Source organism: Aythya ferina, assembly GCF_964211825.1.
Source record: "Aythya ferina genome assembly, chromosome: Z".
NCBI classification, from domain to species: domain Eukaryota; kingdom Metazoa; phylum Chordata; class Aves; order Anseriformes; family Anatidae; genus Aythya; species Aythya ferina.
Genome location: NC_140299.1, coordinates 51591348 through 51613883, shown reverse-complemented (window position 1 = coordinate 51613883; position 22536 = coordinate 51591348). Strand labels below are relative to the sequence as shown.

The 22536-nt window shown below is 38.6% G+C and overlaps 1 protein-coding gene across 7 annotated transcripts in view; it reads left to right on the top strand.

Annotated features, from left to right (window-relative positions):
• Nucleotides 1–22536, top strand: part of ZNF462 (zinc finger protein 462) — a 97727-nt gene that overhangs the window by 12004 nt on the left and 63187 nt on the right. The window contains exon 1 of one of the 7 annotated variants that reach the window (XM_084504164.1): nt 8947–9022. The exons of the other annotated variants lie outside the window; for them this stretch is intronic. The gene's annotated coding sequence lies outside the window, so the exon portion shown is untranslated. Of the gene's footprint in view, nt 1–8946; nt 9023–22536 lie in introns of those variants that run through there. 7 annotated transcript variants of the gene reach the window in all.

Sequence of the window (22536 nt, the reverse complement as noted above, 5' to 3'; positions counted from 1 at the left end):
AGTGACTCCAGCCTTGCTTTGGAAGCACTGCACTGTAGTGGTAGCCATGGAGAACTTATTTTAATGATTTATTATTGTTAGATTTTAAGTGAATTGGCTTCCTATTTGAAGGCACTAAAACTGCAACTTCTACAAGATTCTTCTTACATTCCTGGGATTTTGTTTTGTGTGCAGACATGTATGTGTTACTTATTTAATAAATCCTCACTACCACTGTTATGAACATTAACAAAAGTTTTTTTTTTTAATAGGTCAGACCTCATCTCCCATTGTATTTTGTTGTTACTGCAGTGCATTTGTCAGATAATACAAGATGAGGGCTGAAGCCCTTATCCTGTAAAAGCTTATTCATTTGAATAGTCCCTGTGATCTGATTTTGAGTTTGATTGCAGCTACTCCTGTTGAGTACGCATTTGAAGATCAAATCCTTAACTACATGGACTAATTCTTTAGGAGTTTTCAGGGAGGTGTTTGGAAATTGCATCTTAAAAAGAAGATGCCCTCAGCTTTCAACAGCTACCACCTACATACATGAGATGTTCATTTGTGGTTGCATGTGATGGCATGGTTGTAGCTGGTTTGCAACAGCCAATGGGAACTAATGCTGTAGATAATTCTTTCGCTTTCATTCATGTGCTCCTTTTCTTTCATTCTCACTCTTTGTATTTTGACAGGGGGAGCATGTGTGTTACAAATACTCAAGTTTGACTTCAACTAATGCTGGCATGTCCCTTAAGTATGATTTTATATGAGTTTGGGGATGTTCAACTGGGAACATTCATGTTTCTCTGTTGCCTCTAGATGATCTTCAAGCATTTTGGAGCCACATCACAAACTGGTGTTTTTGGAAGCCATGTCTTTTCACACTTTTTTGCCATTAAGAGAATGGTTTGAATAGACACTAGCATGGTAACTGCCTTCTCAAGACAGAGGTGCTTTGGATCAGGGAAATGTAACATAGACCCTTTTACAATGATAGGAGTGTGTAAATTTGCATATTTGTATATAATAGAAGTTGCTATCCATGTGTTCATGCTACTATGGTACTTCATCTGGCAGATCATTTAAATATTTACTCCAAAAGATCTTGTTCTCTGTTGGTGTGAAGCAGCACTTCCAGTTATTTTTAGGTCATTTTCATCTTAGCAACCCTGTTGGAGATAAACCAGACACAAGTGCTATAAACTGTCCCCGCGTTTTGGTAGAAATTAATAAAATAAAGTTTAATGGTTTGGTCCCAAGGGGAGAACAGACCATCTGGTTAACAGAAGGTTCAGCCAAGTAATACAGTACTGAGAGTACCACAAACCAACCCAGAATATCTGGTAACGTGTCCAGTTGCTGCATGTATTAAGCACTGAAATGGTGCTTTCAGATCTGCAGAGCCAGCAGTTCTGTTACCACTGCTGTGACGCAGGAGATAATTCTGTTGGGCAAGCATCAGCATGGGGGTGGATCTACAGTACAGGATGTGTAATGTCAACATGAAGCATGGGAGCTGGCAGTAAGAAGGAAAGCAGCCATTTCATGCCAGCGCAGGAAGCCTAAGTAGTTTTTTTCCCTCTGCATCTTGTCCTTTTATGCTGCTTTCATACTTGGTATTAAACAATTACCTTTTGCTTTGTCATCTGAAAACTTCAGCCCAGCAGGATTGCATTTCTTTTTGAAATTCTTTTTTTTTTCTTCTTTTCTTTTTTATTTTTTTTTCTATTATTATTATTACTTTTTTTTTTTTTTTTTTTTCTTTACAAGTGAAGTGCCCTCCAAAAACATGTCTGATGGATTTTAAAAGGGGTTGGGGGGAGGCTGAAGGGCTAAGCAGATCTGGAGAAAGAGAAGAGTTCAGTCATGTGAAAGTTCTGAGCTTCAGCTGAAGTTTCATTGTAGATCCTTTTGGCTTTAGTGCAGAGACAATTTGTTCAAAAGCTGTAACCATTTAAGAACATTGTACTACAGCTGTGAAATGCAGAAAGGTACAAAATACTGCAAGTGATACTGTATAGTCTTTGAAACTGTAATTACTAAGAAACTATAGAAAGCTATTGTAATTGTTTCTGCTTTTTTTTTTTTTTTTTAAGCAGGAATGTCCTGTTAGATTTTTTTTTTTTCCCTATGTGGTTAAAGCTAGTGCCAAATTACTTTGGCACCATTTTTTTTTTTAAAGTACCAAATACCGTTACATGAATCTAAATCTCTGGGGAAAAACAAACAAACAACAACAAAAACAAATAAACAGCAACAAAAATATTCTAAATAAGCTTATCAGACATTCTGTGAACTTTTGAAACTTAAAAAATTTAGTGATTTGTCTTCTGTGAGCTCAGTCATGGATAGGTCTCCTGTTTTTGTTTGTTCTTGTTTGCTTTTGTTGTTGTCATTTTAATGTCCCCAGTGTTTGGAGACATCTTCTCGTAACTGCAGCCTGGGAAGCTCTAGAATAGCAGAACTTGCTTCCTGATGGGCATGGCAGAGCTCTACTTCATAATCAGAGCTCTTATGATTTCTCTTGCTTGTTCAGCAGGATTTTCAAAGAATGATTTTACAGCTTCTCTTGAATGAATCCTTGTCTTAGATGCTGCTCTGTGGTAGCCCTGCAAAGGTATGACTTTCTTCATATGTTCCTAAGAACTGGAGTGGGAGTGTGGTAGTAGTCAACCCACAGGTATGTTTTCCCAGTTGTAATTTGGTGATGGGAGGAGGGGATGCATATAAAACATGTCTGTATGTGAAGACTGTTTGTTCTGTTCTGCAATAACTTCATCCTTACACAGTCCTCCTTGCTCCATTGGCCCTATTCAGCAGAATTTTGGGTTAAAACTATGGAGGAGTAGCACTTCTCCATAGTATACTTGGAAATAAATATCACTGAAAAATGACGTGAAACTTGAACACCGTCTCAGGCAGAACTGTTTCTTGGTTACATAGATAACTCCATGTGTGGTAGCTGTTTGAGCATCAGAAGTATCAAGGATACAGTCTAATCAATAGGCTTCTTCTAAGGTATAGTTGCTGTGTACATATAATTCCTCTTGCAGGTTTTATTTTCTAGAAGTGGAAATGTTATGGCTTTTTCAGTGTGTTGAACAGTTTCTAGTGTACACTGGAGAGAATGTTCATCAGAAGTGTTTCTTCATATGCAAATGAATAATGCTTCTAAATTTTGTCTGCACCTTTTCTCGTTCAAACTAGAACATCTCTATACTGCAAAGAAAATACAGGGTCCTTCACTTTTTCATACCCAAAAAGGTGCTACTTGCTGAAGATAGTTTATTATAAATAACTACTAAGATGATAATCTCACCACAGCATGCTTGGCAGTCTTCCATTGAGTTAGCCTGTTTCAGCAAGGAGCTGTCGCTTAAGATACAAAGCAATCTGCAGGGACATATGATCACACACACTGACTGTTTTCTCTGTCATCATGGATGCCTCATCATTTCCTGTGTCTGATAACTAGGAACTGGAATTGTTATCTGGTTCTACCAAGCTCTAGTACCAGAAAGATGAACTTGAGTTCCCATCTCAAATGTCAGGTGACAGAGAAGTTCTCAGTTCTGAAAACACTGGTATGAGAACATTTGTAGGACATGGCTATGTTGTTGTTGTTGTTGCCACAAGTGTAGACATCAAACTCTTGTTTTGTAGAAGTTCACAGCACATTTTCCTATTAGAAGTGGTGGTGAAACATGCCTACAACTAGCAATGAAAATGTAGAGGGAGTTGTTTTTTTTTGTTGTTGTTTTGATTTATTGGGGGTAAGTAATGACTTTGAGATCTTAGAATTTTTGTTTGTTTGTAAATATTCAAATGAAGGACTACAGTAAGAAGACATAAGAGACTATCTATTATTTTCCGAGAGTATAATAATAATAATAATAATAATAATAATAATAATAATAATATCTTTATAGGTTCAGTGTCAAGATTTGATTGTAGTCACACAGCTTGATGGTGGCTTATTTTTATTTTAAAAATTGATACTTTGTGGTACGTCGCTGTTGACTTAAGTTGTTGCAACAGTTATTTGATGGATATCATTGACTGTTCTATGCAAAACAAGTAGAGTGATGGCAAATTTTGTGTTTTTATTTGTTTAGAAACAATTTGATTGGGCCACCTCTACTGCTCTGTTAACAGTACAGCATGAATCAGAACTTTGTCTAATCTCTGCATTATTTATGGATTTTATTCCTTGACACCCGATGCTTTTCAGAGGCCTAAAAACTTACATTTCAAGCCTATGTGTCTTTGATTGTTTAAAAATATAGAAAGTGATCTTCAATTGAAGCAATTGGTAAGGTTGAGATGGAACAAATGAAGGTACTAACCATGATAATTTTTTTTTTCTCTGATTTGACAGACCATGTTAAATACTGTTTGTTTCTCTAAAAGAACAAGGGAAAACCAGAACATGAAATATTTAGTGAGACACTGACTTGCAAGCCTTAATAACAGTCCTTTTTTGCAAGCCAGACAAGTGACTCTCATCTGGGAAGTAATTTGCCCTCCTCTGGTAGGAAAGCATGGAAGAAGGCAGAGAGATGTAAGGTTCTTTATCTACTCATGGTATCCCACCCCACAAGCTCTACAAAGGCAAATTCATCTGTTCTTTCCTGAAATTGTGGGAGTAGATTAATGATGGGATGGGTTCTGCTCACTGATAAGATGAAGAAAGCATTGGAACTGGTTCCTGATGTCCAGTGACCCATGTATGCTTAAAGAGTGTTCTTCATCTCAACATCTGACCTAGATAGATGCCTTTGTACTTACTGATGGCTGTTCTGAATGTGTCATGTCTAGGAGCTGCCTAACTTGGATGACCTTGTGGCTTTAAAGAAAATCCTGTGGAACAGTTAGTTGCAACCTTACTGAAGGACACATTCTGAAGAGCTAGCTCATTAAGCAAGCTCTGAAGGGTGTGCTCTGCAGAGCAGCTTCCTGTTATTTGGTTAATGGTTGACCTAGTTCTATTGCCATATGCTTCCTGGAACGCATTCTAATATAAAATATGTGTTAAAGCAAGACTGGGATAATAAAAGGAAAGTCAAAGCCTTTATGAAACAGAAATCATATAATGCTGTTGGATTTTGGAGGATATTGTACTTACTAAAAATGGCAATATCTTCATGGAACTGTATTGATTCTGATTGCAAACTCAGCAGTGTTAATCAGACCCATTTATGTATTTTTTTTTTTGAGTCTGGCCTTGTACAGAAGGCTTGTATCAGTAATTCTCTGTGCTCTGTGTGTGAAGCTGAAGATCAGGAGTGAAGCACTCAGTGATGTTATAGCTGTGAGGAAAGATTAGATTAGATTTGGTTAAAGGCAGGATGACTTTTTCCCCTGTGGTAGGGTTTTGTTTTATTTTGTTCATTGCAAACCATGTATTAGCATTTTTTCTCCCCCCATGTTTAAATCCTGGCTAGAAGCTAGAAAGGGGTATTCAAGCTTTTACCTGGCCTCAGACACCACACAGCATACATATTTGCATGTAGGCAAAAAATACAAGAGATTTGCAGGTACTAGATAAAGTTAAACCTCCAACTTGAATGAGTGCTTTCTGACAGACTGAAGTTCTGAAGAACCTACAGGCTGTGTTTTCTGGTTAATATGATTTTCTGACCTAGGGAAAAAAAGCCTGTGTGATAGCAACAGTTTCATAAGTAGCATGCATTATGGTAAAATAGGGGGAAGGGAAAATTAAAGCCATGCTTTGTAACCTTTTGAGAGCTCATGACTATATCAATAGATGCGGTGATTTATTATTCTTTGTCAGTGTGGGAAACCGAACTGCTTACCAGACATACTGCTTTGAATATTCATCTAACTTGGCAGTAGCTAACACGTGTCTCTTCAGTTAAAGATAGCTTGCAAGTGGTCCAGGTGTGAATTCTAGGTGAAGGTATGTCATGACAGTGGTGAGGTTGCTGGGACCAGCCCAATATGTCTGTGTGGGAAGAAATAAGGTGTCAGAACCTGTAAAAGCAGCTGTTGTTTATCAGCATGGGGAGTATGTAATCTGCAGAGAAGTAGTGGGATGTCTTGGGTTTTGTAATCAACTTTTACCCCTATAAATCCTTCAACTTGCTGAGGCCCTTCATGTGAGCCTTATGACTCTTTACTTATTTGGTAGGCATATGAATATTTTGGCTTATTTGTATCCTTATTTGTTTAGGATACATGTAGTGACAGTGTTGCACAGATTCTCCTTCTTTCTTTGTGCATAACACTGAGTGGTATTTTTGTAGATCTCCTGGATCTTGGGGAAAACAAACCACAACATTTTTAGGTGGACACAATGTGGTGTGTGAGATGTAATCATATTGGTCATGAAAAAAATATCTGCTCTGGGGACTGACACAAGCACAGCTATTTGTGCAACCTGATCAGAACAAAGGATAATGCTTCTGCTGCAAGATCAGACAGATCTGATGCTTCAGCAGGCTGAGCAAATGAATGGAGGAAGGGCTCCTCTTATCCATTGTCTCAAAGATGCAAGCTTACAGGGAAGAAAGGGAGGTTGAATAGAGCTTCTGAAGGAATATGCTGCTTTGTGTTCTGTGGGAAGAGAGCAAGCAGGATTTCTGGAAGTTCTCTGTGTTGGCAGGCTGACAAGCTTGTAATAGGAAAGTGTGGCAATGGGCTACTGGTATTGAACAAGTACTTTCTCTTCTGTAGCTTGCTTAGAAAGTCCTAACTGTTATTAGAAGGCAGAAGAAATATACCATGCTTGCAATATGGGACCAAACCTACCTTGAAGGGAGCTCAGTGCATGCAGAAGACCAATTTACCTGCCAGTAAAGAATGATTTAAGACTTTCTTTGCATGAACAAAATTTCAGAGTTTTTTCTTCCCTTCCTCCCGTCCTCCCTCCTTCCCTTCCTCCCTCCCCTTTCTCATTCTCTTTTTTCCTTCTTCCCTTTTCCTTTGTCTCTTCTGAATAATCTGTCCATGTGTTCTGGGATACCTCTCAGTTGTGTTCCTGGTGGGATTTTTATATAGGAAGAGCTGGGCTGATCAAATTAATGGGACAGTCAGAATCATCATTTGCTTGGAAGAATCCCTCTGTTTCTCTTGCTACAGCTGTCAAGCTGTCATAGGCAAATTAGCCCAAGTGGGATTTTAGCAGCAAGCTTCCTTTTTAAAGCCATAATGAGGCCAAGGAAATGTGAGAAGAGAGGGAGCAGAACAGGAATTTTTGATAAGCTGAGTAGAACTGAGGGTTACATCATGTTCCAGAGCTGTAAGATTTGACTTCCACCCTCAAGGGGGATTACAGCTGAGAAGTGAATCCTTTATAGGGAGGGGTGTAGGACTTACATCAGTATAATAGTTGGTTAGATCTCTGTGTGTTACCTTTTTGTGTGGTCACTGGGACTAGCAGTTGCTATCAGTTAAATTTCTGGTTATCAGAAGACTATAATATATAATTCCTTCTCTTTAAAACCAGGCTTTCCTTGGTTCAGGGACCCATAGCCTCATTTCTTTAGTAAGCATGCTGTTTTTTTTCTTTAAGTTAATTGATTTGGGATTTGTATGTGTAATAACAAGAGAATGAATCTTGGTTATCCATGAGATCTCTTCCATTCTTTGTTCTCCAACAAACTATCTAGAAGGTAATATGAATTCTACAGAGATGTAATTAGTTCCACAAGATACGGACACAGTCCATCGCTACCTTGCAGTGGGGATGAAGATGCTTCTTTAGGAGCCTGCTTAGAAAAGCACGTCAGAAAGTCATCAGACCCCTTGAGAGGAACCTTATGTTGAAACTTTTAAATATGTGGTTTCTGGGCCATCATAATCACCTTGTTTAGTATCCAAAAGCAATTGTGAAAGTTCCATCTTCTTTTGCCTAGGAAGGAGTTAAATGCAGCCCCAGAGGATGTGCCATGCTGGATTTGACCCAAAATATCCTTCAGTATGGGTTTCCAGCTGTCTTGACCTAGAGGAAATACTGCTGGGAGAGGAAATGATGATACAGGTTGCTCCATGGCTGAGCTTTTGTGGCTTCTTTGCCTCCATTATTCAATTGTGGTTGCACCATGTCTAAACTAAATCAGCTTTGGGCAGGGTAACCAAAGCTACATATATAGTCTGTTGGAAAAGAGTTAAGTTTCAAATAATACCTGGGTGTGAGGACTGGATGAAAAATCTCCTGGGTGGACATAAATCTCACACACAAATCATGAAGCATTCTTCCAAGTGGTTCTGAGAAGGAGCACTTTCTGAAAAGAACACGATCAGCTTGATGCTAAGCAGAGACAAAAAGTCAATTGTCTATCAACGAAGGCTGCAATAACATTTCTTATTGTGTTCTGCTTGCCTATTCAGGAAACAGGAGGCACAGCAGAGGATGTTGGCTAGTTTGGGAGATCCATTGAAGCTGTTACATATGCCAACCTTATATTAAGCAGATCTCATCTTTGCTTTGTGGGATTTTATTTTAGTGTGTTCCTAACAATAGAACTCCTTAAGATACAAGACAGTTGGACCCATCACTGTTTTCTAGAAAGTCAGAACACTACCAATTATAATTATGGTAATGTTTTCACAAAATACAGAGTATGTTATGGCTTAGATAACAGAGGAACCAAGAAGGGTTGGCTTGTATGAAACTTTGAAATGTGCAATAAGCAAGAACACTGTGTTTCTCAGTCATTCATCTTTCCATGCTAAGGAAGGTAGATATTTGAAGTTCTTGTGGGTAAACGCTGATTTTTGGAATGTATCCAGTATCCTTACAAGGCAATTGTCATTTGGGGGAAAAGGGTGAGAGGGCTGTCCTCAAATATTCACAAAGGAGCCAAGCTGACGAGGAGTTATCAAAACATGTATTTGTACAATCTTTAAAACTCAGTCTAACATTTATTTATCTATTTATTTTTCTTCCATTAAAAGGGATGGAAAATTGAGTCATTTCCTTGGGGTTATACAGATGGAGGTACCTGCTTTTGCATCTCTAGAAGAGGAGGATTCTGGGATAAGAAAACCTCATGCAGAGAGCACAGAAGAATCACAGGTCTTATTGGATACTCGCTTTCTAGTATATCAGAAAATACTTTGGGGGCTTTCCATGACCAAAGTAAATACTGACCTTGCTTTAATAGATCAAACAGATAAAACCAGCACTGTGCCTTTGAGAGCCCTTAATCCCAAAGAGAAGAGCAAGGGTCTTCCTTTTCCTTTTGGACTTGTTCCACTGCAAACAAAAGCATCCCACAGGTCAGAAAAGAGGGGTATCTGATAGGATTTAAAGAGACTTTTCCTTTTTCCTTCTGTTCTCCACACCAGTAATTTATATTTAGAAATAAAACAGACCTAAAATCTCATTCAGTTTTTACCTGTAATGAACAGAAAATATAGAATAGAAAATGCTCTGTGAATCACTTGAGTAATGTAATGCCTTGGCTTGATGGCCAATGTTGACTTCAAGAGTCCCATCTTTCTCTTGAATTAGAAAACAGAAATACTGTAAAGGAGTAGATATCATTCAAAATGGTTAGAACAGCTAAACGGACTACTACAGCACTCAGATATATAAATACAGAGGATACTGTCATTCCTCTGCTGATCTGTGCAAGTACTACTCTTGGAATATTAAATCCATTCCTGAAGTTGGCATGTCTTTAAAAATAAGGGTAGATATGCTGAGGGTAGCAATGATTTGAACTCTGGAAAATTGTGCTTCACAGCGAGAACTTACAGATAGTCCATTCTCCCCTTTCAGAGGATTTCAGAAGTGACATTTAGGAGGCTAAAAGCAGTTAATTTGCCAGGCAATGCCCGATATTATAGGAATCTGGAATCTGTACCAAGCTGTAACAAGATGCAGTGTCTGGAATCTAAGACTAGAAAATGTTTGCTATATAAATAGTTATTTATTTCTAATTTAATAGTGGAAAAAGATTAGGAGCTATCGGAATAACTAATGGACTGAGTAGAAAGTCCTAAGGCATGAAGCCTGTAGGCTCTCCCTAGAAGCCATGCTGAGAGACAGGCTGTAGAGTACTATCAATGAGTTGGATGAGGACAACTGCCTAGTTGTAGATGGTGAACTTTGAGCAAGGTGACTGTACTTATCTCATGCCAGGTCAGGGGTAAGTTGTCTTAAAGAATAGCTGATGAGAATGCTGGAGCTTTGAAATGTAGGAAATCTAAAGAGGTACTCGAGTTTTACTGGAACATGCGCTGAGAATCTTTTCTCCCAGGCATATCAGAGTGAAGCAAATAACCAGTTAAATGAAATAATAAGGCAGACTGCAGGTTTGTAGTATCAGTTGATGTTTGATTATCTCTCTCCCGGGTTTTCCTCCACTTCCCCATCTTAGGCTTAGAACTAAGGATAAACAATTTGCACTTAATTCTCAACGTGGAATCTATGTACAAGGTTGGTGGAAGCTGCCTTCCTCTTACAAAGTAGGTGCGTTTTCCTGTTGTCTTAGAGGAACAGAAGAAATAGAACAGAGTTTTTATACAGTCTTGACAGAGCTGAGCTGCTACAGACTTGCATATTGTGGTTTCTAAAGGACAGTAAATCCCCCAAACAGAAGACCTCTGGTTTCCTCTGGACTCTACAGACCAGCCCTTTAGTCACCCAGAACTTAAGTCCTGGTTTTACAGACAGGAACTACAGACTTTGGTCCTTCAGTTACCACAGAGGTGGTTGTGGCATAAAAAAATCAGTTTGTAAACATGTTGATTTCCTAGAGCAACCTAACTTTCTATTAAAAATACCCCACCAATTATATTGTGATTTCATAATAACCAGTTTTCATAATAGTCATAATTTCACAATAACCAATTCATAATATCTTTCAATAGTAATCTATCAGTTTTTTGTTAGGCACCTTTCAAAACCATATTTATTCTGATAAGGATGATACATCTAGAAAACTTAGAGATTAACTCTCTTGTCTTCTGTGCTTATCAAAGCACTTTAAAAATTAGCACTGTCATTAGATCTTCTGGGTTTCTTGATAACTGATACACAAATGAGTCAATATCTGGGAAAAATAGTATATTAGCTTCTTTTGAAGGTCATGCTGCAGAAAAGTCATCACTATAAATGCTTTTCTTTATTATTATTATTATTATTGTAAAACTCTTATTACAACAGGATGAAGGAGAGTTTTGACTCCTTAGTTGTCAAAATATTTGCAGTTTTTAATTTGTAGTTTTAGTTTTGGAAGGCTTTTAAGATTCAGAACACTATTGCAGTAGTCTAATTGGAGGAGTTAGAAGACAATGGCAGAACAAAGCATTTCTTGAAGAAGGGGGAGCTGTTTTTTCTGTATTTCCTTGGGAATGTGTGATTATTTTAACTCATAACAGCTGTCTTCCATCATGAAATGCAAGTGAAGTTAAGATAGAAGGTGACTTCCTCTCTTCCAACTGTTCCCAATCCATTTATCTTCTATATTCAGTTTCAAATCTTTTCTTCCTTTTGCATGGTTGCAAAGGAACCTTCTTGTCTTTAACTTGAACATTTCCTTTCTTCTTCTAATCAAGCCTACAGATATAGCCCCTGTATGCTCAGCTGAAAAGGAAACCACTTTTTTTTTTTTTTTTTGACAGTGAAACTTCACTGCCAAAATGATCTTGGACTGCAGGTGGCTAGAGGTATATGATACAAGTTAGTTTGTCAACTTTGGAACACGTCTGAAGGGCAAACTCTTCAGGAAGGGTGAAGGAAGGGTAAGCTGTAGCACCAATCCTATGATTAGCCAAGTCTGGTTCTGTCTCCTTTAGCTTCCAAGACCTTGAAGATCCATTGCAAGTTCTGCTTTCAGGTAAGGAGAAACAGATTCCCATTTTGACCCTCTATTTTGTAATAAAAGCCAATCAGTAAGTACTGATCCACATATGGGTCTGTTCCTCAGCTGGGGAAAATTGGCAGAATTCCAGCAAGAAATAAAAATAAATAAATAAATAAAAATGGAGAAATCTCAAAAAGCACCATAGGTACTGGAATTTTTACAATATTCTGCAGCTCATAAGAATACAGGAGCAGGAAGTTGGAATGACACTGATGGCTTAATCTTTCTGTGGTCTCTTGTTTTTTCACGAGGGAAAGAAAATCTTTAGGAGAGAACTTCGCTCCTGTTCTCTTGGTAGTATTGGCTTGCATGGCTTTGTTTTTCTTTGAAAACTGATATCAGAAGAGTATCCAACCTTCAGGAGTGAAGCCATTATATGTGGGGCTGTGCAACAGGAGCCAAAGTTTAAAAATAAAATACCAGGCTGCCTTCCTGAGGATCCAGACATAGCGTACACGCACACACACACATATGCAATATCTTGACTGACCACAGTTGTATCAGTTACTGAGTTCAGAGCAACAGACAATAAGAACCAAAAAGGGAGTCTTGTTCCTCAAAAAGAAAGAGGAAGAAATATAAGACTGTTGCAGGCTCAGATACCAGATTGTGGAGTACATGGGAGGCCCTTCCTCACCAGCAGGGCTGAGAGACAGTCAAACCAGATGACTTTTGGTCATTCCTGGTGGTGTCTGCTGTAGTGCATTCCCAACCCTCCCTTTTCTCTCCCTTATTTTTTCTGCCCTACTATGTTCCTTTCTTAGGAAATGAAAGCAGTAGCTTTTATTTCATCCTGTGTACTTCGGGACTAGCACACCAAACATACACAGAAGAAATGAAAGACCAGTTCCTTTGACTTCAGAGCTACACTGAAGTTGTATGTCACCAGCATCATTCTTTGCTAGGCTGTGGAAATAACAATAGCAGATGACCAGTTTGCATCTTTCCTAAAGACCTGGAGAAGGAGTGGCCCACAGAACAAGGAGTAGGTAGACCAGGAAAAATATGGCAGAAAAGCCATATTTTTATGGCAGGAATACAGCTTGGAAGGTGAGATAGTTTATGTTAGAAAGGAATGTTCTTAAAAAAGAAAAGAACTCTTTACCTACTTCCTCAAAAGGCTGATGTCATATCTACTTCCAGACATCTCCAGAAAATTATGAGCTGGATTGGCAGAGTTGGGAAGTAAAGATTCCTCCAGTGGCTTGCTGTGAGGTAGCAGGGGGGTTTGTTTCTTTCAGGTGACACAACAAGAAAGCTGTCTGTAGATATAAGATGTGCACAGTCCATCTGCCTGTATGCTGCCTTAAGCTAGAGTGCTAAAATATTGAAGACTACTTTTTTTTTTTTGACTGCAGAGATTTGGCAGATGCTGTTTCTAGAAAAATCCCTGATTCCAAGATGTCCCTCATAGAAAACTCAAAATCGATTTTTAGGTAGGCTTTTTCCAGCTGCAGCAAGCATGTTTGTATATGTGGGTTGACAGCTATAGGGGAACAAAAAAAAACAAAAACAAAGAAGAGGTGTTACCACTTCATATCTTTGCCCAGGCCAAGTAAGTTAGAGCTGCCCATGACACACTTGGCTTTTGGCAGAGCTTAGGCTGGTTGTGCTCTGCAGAAGTAGGATGAAGCACGATCAGTATGCTTCCTTCAGCTGGAATGCCAGCAGTATCTTGGATTACTACAGAGAATGTTTTGTGTCTGTAAGCTCCTGCAGAATTTGGGTTCACATTAAACAGGATCAGGAGTCATTGGCAGGTTGTATATGGCTCTCAGCAGAGGCTAATTGCCATTTTTGGAAAAACGTGTTTGACATCCAGACTGTAAGATAGGATATTTATTTTACTGAAGTTTTTCAGGAAAAATGTACTAGCTGAACATACAGTGAAGGTGGTGCTGTAGACTAGAGGTTTTCTAAGACTTGATTCACTTGCAATCTGAACTTTTTTTTTTTTTTTAAAAATCCATAAAATATCTAAATATCTTTTTTTTTTTTTTTTTTTTTTTTTTTTTTTGTTCTTTTTATGGTGTTGTCCTAACAATGAAGGGTAAGTGCAATTGTCAACATGTGAAAACTTAATTGCCTGGGTTGTTCTCATAAATTATGTTAGCCAGGGTGCAGTGGAAGTGTGCACAAGCTTTGTGGCTCCAGCTAGCATGTGTAAAAGAGGTCTGATTAAATCAGACTTCCTCTTCTTTGGTCATGAATATCTCCTGCTTACAGAAGACATTGAGGAAGATCTAGAGTGTTCCTCTTACAGATATTTTTATAAAGGTGCTATAAAGAAAATAATATAATCTTTTATTATTATTATTGTTATTATTTCTTTTTCCCTCTCCTGGGCATTTACCAGAACAAAGGAATTATGAATACACTGTCCAATATTTAGAAGAGTTTGATAACAGCATAAGGATTCAGCAGTTTCGGTAAAGTTGTCTCAAGAGAACTGCCCCTCAGACCTCACAGTAACTTGAATTTTACCCAGTGTCAGTCCTTGGAAACAAATTTCCTTTCCCACCCCACTATAAAGGTCCTTTTTTGAACTGCCTCCCTTTTTTCCATCTCCTTTCTCCCTCTTGAACTCCTGTGATCTCAAGTAATATAAGGGTTAGACCATGATCACCATCCCTAACCTCTGCCTCCCCTGGTATTCTTTTCTTCAGCTCTGCAGGCATTTTGCTGAGTTGACCTAAATTCTTCAGCAAAAGACTTGGATTCTGTGCAGAAAGCTAGAAACGGCAACTCCAGTTAAAAAGTAAACACAAAGATGATTAATAAAGAACATTGGTTATATACTTGTGGGTGGTGTATGATTTACCCCTGCTACCAAAATTTTTACTTCCATTGTGCTGGAGAACTTTGCATTTATAATTGTTGTGGGAAGTTAGCACTGGGATTTTACAGCCAATGGCATAGAAAGATAGCATGGCATAATGAGGAAGGGATGGAATTTGGAAGCCCACTTTCTTTTAGGCTACTTGTGCAACCTGTAGCCAGGCCACTTCACCTCCTTGTGCTTCCCTATCACCAGGTAAAGGAAGAAGGCTCTTCATGGTGAAGACTTGCTCCTCTTGCTTTTCACACAGTGAGACCTACCACAGTGTGGCCTGAAGTTATATGATTCCAACAAATAGGTAGCAACTGTATGGAACAATGTATCAGTATCAGTATTGCTGCTTGATATATTTAATTCTACATTTTTTTTTCTTTATGTATTATTTACAAGTTGCAAGTCCACAGCTAATGTTCAATAATCTGTATCTGTCTGAAAACCACAGGACTACTTCTGGCTTACTGTCTCCGAGAGCAAGTCACTTCTGCTGGTTTAAATGACTTGTTTATGACAAATGAATGGAAACCAGAGACATATGATACTGTCTTGTGTCACTTTGGTGTTCCATGAACAGCAGAAGGAAAAATGAAATTTCTGCAGGACTGATTGCATACTTTTGGCATAGACTCTTTTGTCAATGAAGTCCTAAATGAATGTGAAACTCTGCATACATTCTTGCTAACAAGAGCCCACGCTTGAATGAATGCTTGTTGCAAGAAACAAATAAAAGACTACAAGTGGCTTTTAATCAAATGAGTTTTAAAGAAAAAAATGTCCAGAATAGACTACAAAACATTTTTTTTTTTTTTTTTCTTAAAGGATATTGGCTAACATAAAGGAAGTTTTAAAAATTCATTATATTTTACTGTCATATGGTTTATATATGTCTCTTTTGGGATGAAAAAGCAGCTAGAAGATTCACCTGATTGGCAAGTAGTGTCGTTGAATGAAGCACCTGAAGGACTGTTCACTTAGCTGGACTTTTACTGGAAAGAGACATATTTATCTTCGTGATTGTCCATGTCTCCTTTCCATGTGTAATTGAAAAGATGCATCTGTCCCTTTTGACCAGCATAGATCCGAGGACATGTAATTTTGTAACTGTTCAATCTACAGTCTTTCTTGTTGAGTATTTTTTCTTTTTATTTTTATTTTTCTTAATTACTTTTTTTCTTTCTTTTTTTTTTTTTTAATTATTGCTTGCTTGTTTCTACCTTAGTTACTTTAGTGAGAAGTGACAAGTACAAAAGAGAATTTTTATATATGGTTCTGCTTTAAAGTAAACCTAGTTCATTTTATATCCTTCTCTTGAGCTGGAGATTTTAATGACCTTTGATCTACCTAAACTATTTATGTATACCTCTTGGGAAATCAGTAAGTTGGGAATTTTGTAAGTTTCTTCCCCTTAAGTCAGACTTTAGCTCCTTCCTTTAGGTGGCTGCATAACCATCAATAAAAGCTTTGTCAATGATGTGCCTCTTTGCTTTGGAACTGCAGTGCACTGCATCATGTTTTTGTCAGTACCATATGTGAATATTCTTTCTCTTTGTTGAAAACATTATGAGCCAGATTACCCTTTCCTTACTTTCAGAACATTAGTGAACTGGTTTCAGATTAATTAAAAGACTGCTTTTTCTTGCTTAGTATTTTTGTGCAAACCCAAAATCATGGTGAAATCTAGGTTTTTCCTGCTGTTGCGATCTCTGCCTTTTCTTGAATTTGTCCAAGTATCTTGGTTGTGATTATTTTTATTTTAAAATTTTATTTATTTATTTTGTACTGGTATTTTTTCCTCATTCACTAGGCACAATTATGAGAGCTTTCCCCCCTCCCCCTCCCAAAAAAAAAAAAAATCCTGCCTTAAAGTTGCCCAAGAAGTCTCTTTTCTTAAGCCAGGGAAACAAGATTTTTTCTGTGCTTCACCTTAACTTAGACGGTGCTCTCTAGGGACCTAAGCTGAGTTTTCTACATCCTGCCTCTTAATAAATAAATAAATAAATAAATAAATAAATAAATAAATAAATAAATCATGCATTTGGATTCAGATTACAAGTTATACAGATTTCCAAAGGTTATGGAATCTAAATTATCTGGAGCCTTTCTCTGAAGTGGATTGTCCTATGCTTTTCTTTTTGCATAATGAAGATACACTATCCTCTTTTAGAGTGTTTGAATAAAACATGACAGCCACGTTTCAAATTCTTGATGGCCTGAGGTAGCTAAAATCATTAATGATCTATTTGTAAATTACATGAAGCTGTTAGTTTAATTCAGTACATTAAATGGGAAGAGTAGGTGTCTGGAAAATATACCATCATGGTCTCCCTTTAATTTCTTCTCAAAGGGACACTTTTTATATTGATAAACTAGTCTTGACCTGAACTCATGACAATAAAGATAATTTTATTTTTATGTAGTTTGCCGTTGGTGTGCATATTCTGGAATAAAGTTTTGGATAGTAGTTTCTCTTTTGTCAGCTTTCACTCTGTATCTTTAGGATAAAGGCAGAATGGTCACACTTTCTTCAAAATGAAGGTAATCTGATGTTAATAGGAACTGATTTTTTTAGTCTAAGATTAGATTTTGTAACCTTAGTACTTAAAATTCTAGAAAAATTTGCAGCTTTGTATTGTTAAATGTGAATCATTTACCATAGTAGGGGAAGAAAAAAAAAAGTGTGCAAAGAGAAAACAAGCCACAGTAGTTCTTTAATGTCTACATGCTTTCAAGGAGTGTAGCTTTTGAAGGATGAAGTTGGTTATTATCTCAGCCCTCCTTAGCTGTGGGCCATATTACAAATAAAGTCTTAGTTATTTTTCTTTGTAGTTCATTTCCTGTTTGGGTATTCCTTAGGAGGAAGCAAAAGAAATTGGATTTTAGTGGTTGACCCTCAAATAGGTTATTTCAGGGGAAAAAGGAATAGGCTGGGACAAACCTTCATTAGAAGCTTCAACTTTTGATATAATTCAGCTTTAATAATACTCTTTAATTTGAATATGTCCAGAACAGTTAGAGGAAAGGGCTGCTTATTATTGGAAGGATGAGGTGGTTTTCTTTGTTTTGGCTCTGTTTTGTTTTGTGAGGTAGATTATTCTTAATTATTATCTGAGTAACAAAGTATACTTCTTTCACAGACAGGGAATAGCAGCTTTTCCCTATTTTTGATGCAGTTTTTTCTAACATCTCTTTGATCTAGACACCTTCTAGCTGGAGACCTTACATTAACCTTGGTTAACTCATAGATGCTGTGAAGCAAAATGCTGGGAGCACTCCAAATTCTCTACTTTTTTTTTTTTCTTCTTGTCCTTGAAGTGCATTGTAGATGTTCCATGTAGTTCCTTTTAGATACTGATACCTGCAGATCACAAAAATGATGATCTAGTCAGCAGTCTTCCCTTATTTAAAATGGTTTGTACTCGGGCCTTATATATTACAGCAACTGCAAAAACTTTTTTCCTGGAAGAACCAAGTGGGTGGAGATGGAGGTTGAAGGGGGGAGTAAAAGAAACAAGGTTCTCATTTGGATGCAGGATATTGCATTTCAGTGTTTATATATTGCATCCCAATGTGTAATACAGTGAAGTATATATACAGTTTTGGGACAACATATTTTGAATAACATGTAAATGTTAGCTGTAGTTCCTTTTTTTTTTATAGTGGTATCACTTTTCAGCAAAGTCAATGATGGTACCAGCATCTTGCTGCTGCCGTCCCAAACAGAGGATCTTCACTTGCACAGGTGGAAAAGATCTTCTTGGAGGGGTGGCAGGGTGAATGAAGGGTGGCAGACTAGTGGTAATCACTAGTCTGAGATCTGTCAAATACTGGAAAAATATATATTCTTTTACCTGGGGCAAAGATGCTGGCTGCCATACTGTGAGTGAGTCAGTGGGCAAATAAAACCATGAATTCTGTCTGGCATTAAAAATGGGTCAGTGATGGATTTGTATTACCTGAGGAAATGAACTGGCTGACAAAAAGGCTTCTGCTGGCTGCCCAGCAAATGTCAGATATAGCAAGAAGCTTAGGGGAAGAGGATGGATAGCTGGAGATGCAGGGAGTGGTAAAGCAGCCAGGTTGTCAATGGAGCTAGCTCCTCAAACAAATAAGATTTTCTGAGGAGTGTACTGGGAACACAGAGCAATATTTAGACTTCGCTAATCAGTGTGTTCTTGTTCTCCGGTAGGATTTCAGCCACAGATCCTGCTTTATAGGATCATATTCATGCATGAGATGGGTTTGGGTTTGCATGAGATGATGGTGCTATTCTACTCAACTTTGTTTGTTGGTACAGAACGTGACTTCTGATGTTTGGTTTTACAGGGTTAAAACTGTTATTCTGAATGCCCTTTTTCATCCTGTCCATATGCTGTCTGCATGTACCCTTTGAAAGAGGACTGATGAGACGCATTACATCTGGAGCATGTAGGATCTCAGGACAGACTGAGGGAGAGGACTGCGCCGTCCCCAGGGTCCTTACTAAGCTGAACCCATGTTGGTGATGAAAGCAGGCAGTGGCCTTTCACTTTCTTGGATCAGTTCCCAACTGTCCTGTGAATTTCTCTTATTTAGGGAGTCCCGTATTTCTACCAAAGTGGACACTGTATTTTGGAAACGATGTGTGGTGTTTGAACCTGTGGCTGAAAGGTTAGTCTTCCCAGCAGCCCAATTTAGTTTCTGTCAGCCCTGCTGTGACATAGGACCAGTCTCTGTACTTCAAGGAGGAACATGTGTCCAGAAAAGCAGTTTTTCAAATTTGCCTTACAAGATGATCTCTCTTAATTTTGCCTTCTTGACAACTTCTGTATCAGTTTCAACATTGCTTTACTCTTGTAGTTGGTACTTTATGAGTGCTAGTGACTTGTTGTCTACCTCTGTGACTTCACTGAGAGTACCTGCTCATGTTTTAAACCAACTGTGTTGGCCAGTCTAATCTCAGATCTCCAGGATTAAAATTCTGTGGCCTCTAAATAATCCAGCAGTTCATGTGTTCCCATAGTTTATCTCTGTCACCAGTTTTTAAGCTGTGTTTAGCCTTTGTAAAAACACCATGCTCTTTGCAAACTAAGATCAGTTCTCTTTATAGCATGCTTGGAACTCATCAGCCACAGCACTGTAAGTGATCAGACCGTGCAGTGGAGTATGTACTTTTGGGTGAATGGCAAGATTGCTTTTAAAGGCAGTACAGACTATGCAAGGCTGTTTAAGGGTTCATTTAAGGGCAGATGGCCATCAGGAGATAATCTTTTTTGTCTTCAGCCACAGCTCTGCTCTTTCCCTCTTCAGTTCATGGTGTAGCAGGGTATGTGGTTGAATTTGTCATATCTGATTTGCTACTGTCAGGACACCATTTATAACAGGTCTGACTTTCCTTGGCAAGAAAGAGATCTTTGCTGGGGTTATGCCAGGCTGAGGAGTCTGCTCCTCCCCCTGCTCCTATGAGGGTGAGGCTGGTAATGCACCCTTTGTGTAAAGAGCTGCTGGAAGATGTTATTTGCAATGCATGAGAAGGAATTGGGTTGTCTCTGGAGTACCCAGGCAAAGCACTGCCGTGTTCTTCAGCACCACCTACTGACATCTTTCTCTCCCAAGTCCATGTACACAGGAGAGTCCACTTCTCACATCACAGGAACTGGATTTCTTGCAGTAATTAACAATATACTCTTGGCTCAAAATAAGAAACTCCAGACTCACTGCTTTCAACTTCTACTATGCCTTGTGTGAGCAATGAGGAGCAGGGTACAAATGCAAAATTGATTTACTCTGCTACCTGTTCTCTTGGGGGGTAGAGGGGGGCAGCCCATTTGCCTTTTCACCATGTCTGTGCAGAACAGTGTGTTGAGAGTTTGGGTAGTGTCACTGAGGTGAGTTTTTCTGAGGTGGGTGGCAGCTCATTTCCTGTGATCATTTAGTATAGGAACCAAGTAGCACACCTCATTTGTGCTCTACAGTTTTGCTCTGTGCTCTTCCATATTCCTTTATTTATTTATTTATTTATTTATTTATTTATTTATTTATTTATTTTAAATTTGTATTAGATTAACTTCAGGTTTGAAATACATATTTTCTTTGAAGGTTTTGACTGAGAAAACGGTTTACTGCATTTTGTATGTGTGTTTTGTTTTCTTCTTCTCTTCCTGGTCAGAAAGGAAACTAAATTCATTCTGTGGAAAAGAAGCATATATGATCAGAATGACCTCCTTCCTTAGCATAGTTGTTGCATCTTCAGGAAACATGTAGCCAGGGCAGTATACTGTTTATTGAATCTGTGAACCAAAGGAAAAGCTGACAAAACTGTGTCTATCCTTGAACCTCCACAACTACTTTTGTACAGTAAATGGAGTAACTGACATATGTAATAAAGTTCTACTCTGACCATTAGTTGTTAAGCCTTGAACATACATTTAGAGCCATGATTTCTGTACAGACTAATAACTTTCCAAGAAGGTAATTTAGTAAATGAGAAAAGTATATCCTAGTCTTATTTGGAGCAAAATAATTTAATATTTGAGAGCATTCTCATAGTCCTGAAGTTTTTCATCCTACATCTCAGTTGTCCATGCTCTGTATCACGTAATGCTTGACAGCTAACTGTCAGGAAGGGAAGAGGTACATTTGGAAGATGCTTTCTTAATTTTAATTAAGTAGTGCCGTCATATTTACAATCTGCTTTTCAGGCACTTTTTTTTTTTTTTCTCATAAAGAACAAATATATATTTATACCAAATAGGATACCAAAGAAAAAGTTAAAGAAGTTATTTGTGAGAATTTCAAATTGATTGATCAGCATTTAGGTAACTTGAATGAACCTCATGGCTCAAAAAAAAAAAAAAAAATCCCCCACCTCATGGCTCTTTTAAGTTACGTATATCTAAATTGTCTTCATTGATTTGATTTTGTTGTAAGGAACACCTGGGTTTAGGATGAAGTGTTCCATCCACCAAGTTGCAGGGAAGAGTCAATTTGTCAGAGGGCTGGAAGGCCCTGCAGAGGGACCTGGACAGGATGGGTGGATGGGCAGAGGCCAGTGGGATGAGGTTCAACGTGGCTAACTGCCAGGTCCTGCACTTCGGACACAACAACCCCATGCAGCGCTACAGGCTTGGGGCAGAGTGGCTGGAAAGCTGTACAGAGGAAAAGGACCTGGGGATGCTGATCAATGCTCACCTGAACATGAGCCAGCAGTGTGCCCAGGTGGCCAAGAAGGCCAACAGCATCCTGGCTTGTATCAGGAATAGTGTAGCCAGCAGGACCAGGGAGGTGACTGCCCCCCTGTTTTCAGCTCTGGTGAGGCCACACCTCGAGTACTGTGTGCAGTCTGGGGCCCCTCACTACAAGGACATCGAGGCCCTGGACCATGTCCAGAGAAGGGCTATGGAGCTGGTGAAGGGCCTGGAACACAAGTCCTATGAGGAGAGGCTGAGGGAACTGAGGTTGTTTAGTCTGGAGAAAGGGAGGCTCAGGGAAGACTTTATTGCTCTCCACAGCTACCTGAAAGGAAGGTGTGGGGAGCTGGGGGTCTGCCTCTTCTCGCAGGTAACTAATGATAGGACTAGAGTTGTGCCAGGAGAAGTTCAGGTTAGAAATTAGGAGACATTTCTTCTCAGAAAGAGTAGTCAGGCATTGGAATTGGTTGTTCAGGGAAGTGGTGGAGTCACCGTCATTGGGGGTGTTTAAGTAACGATTGGACTTGGTGCTTAGAGACATAGTTTAGTGGGTGACATTGTTCGTAGGGTGATGGTTGGACCAGATGATCTTGGAGGTCTTTTCCCACCTTAATTATTCTATGATTCTATGATCCTTGATTTTTGTCTTCCCTGGTGGGGAAGTTTGAGGTTTTTTTTTCTGCAGTGAGATAATTTTCAGTTGCTGTGTCTGCTT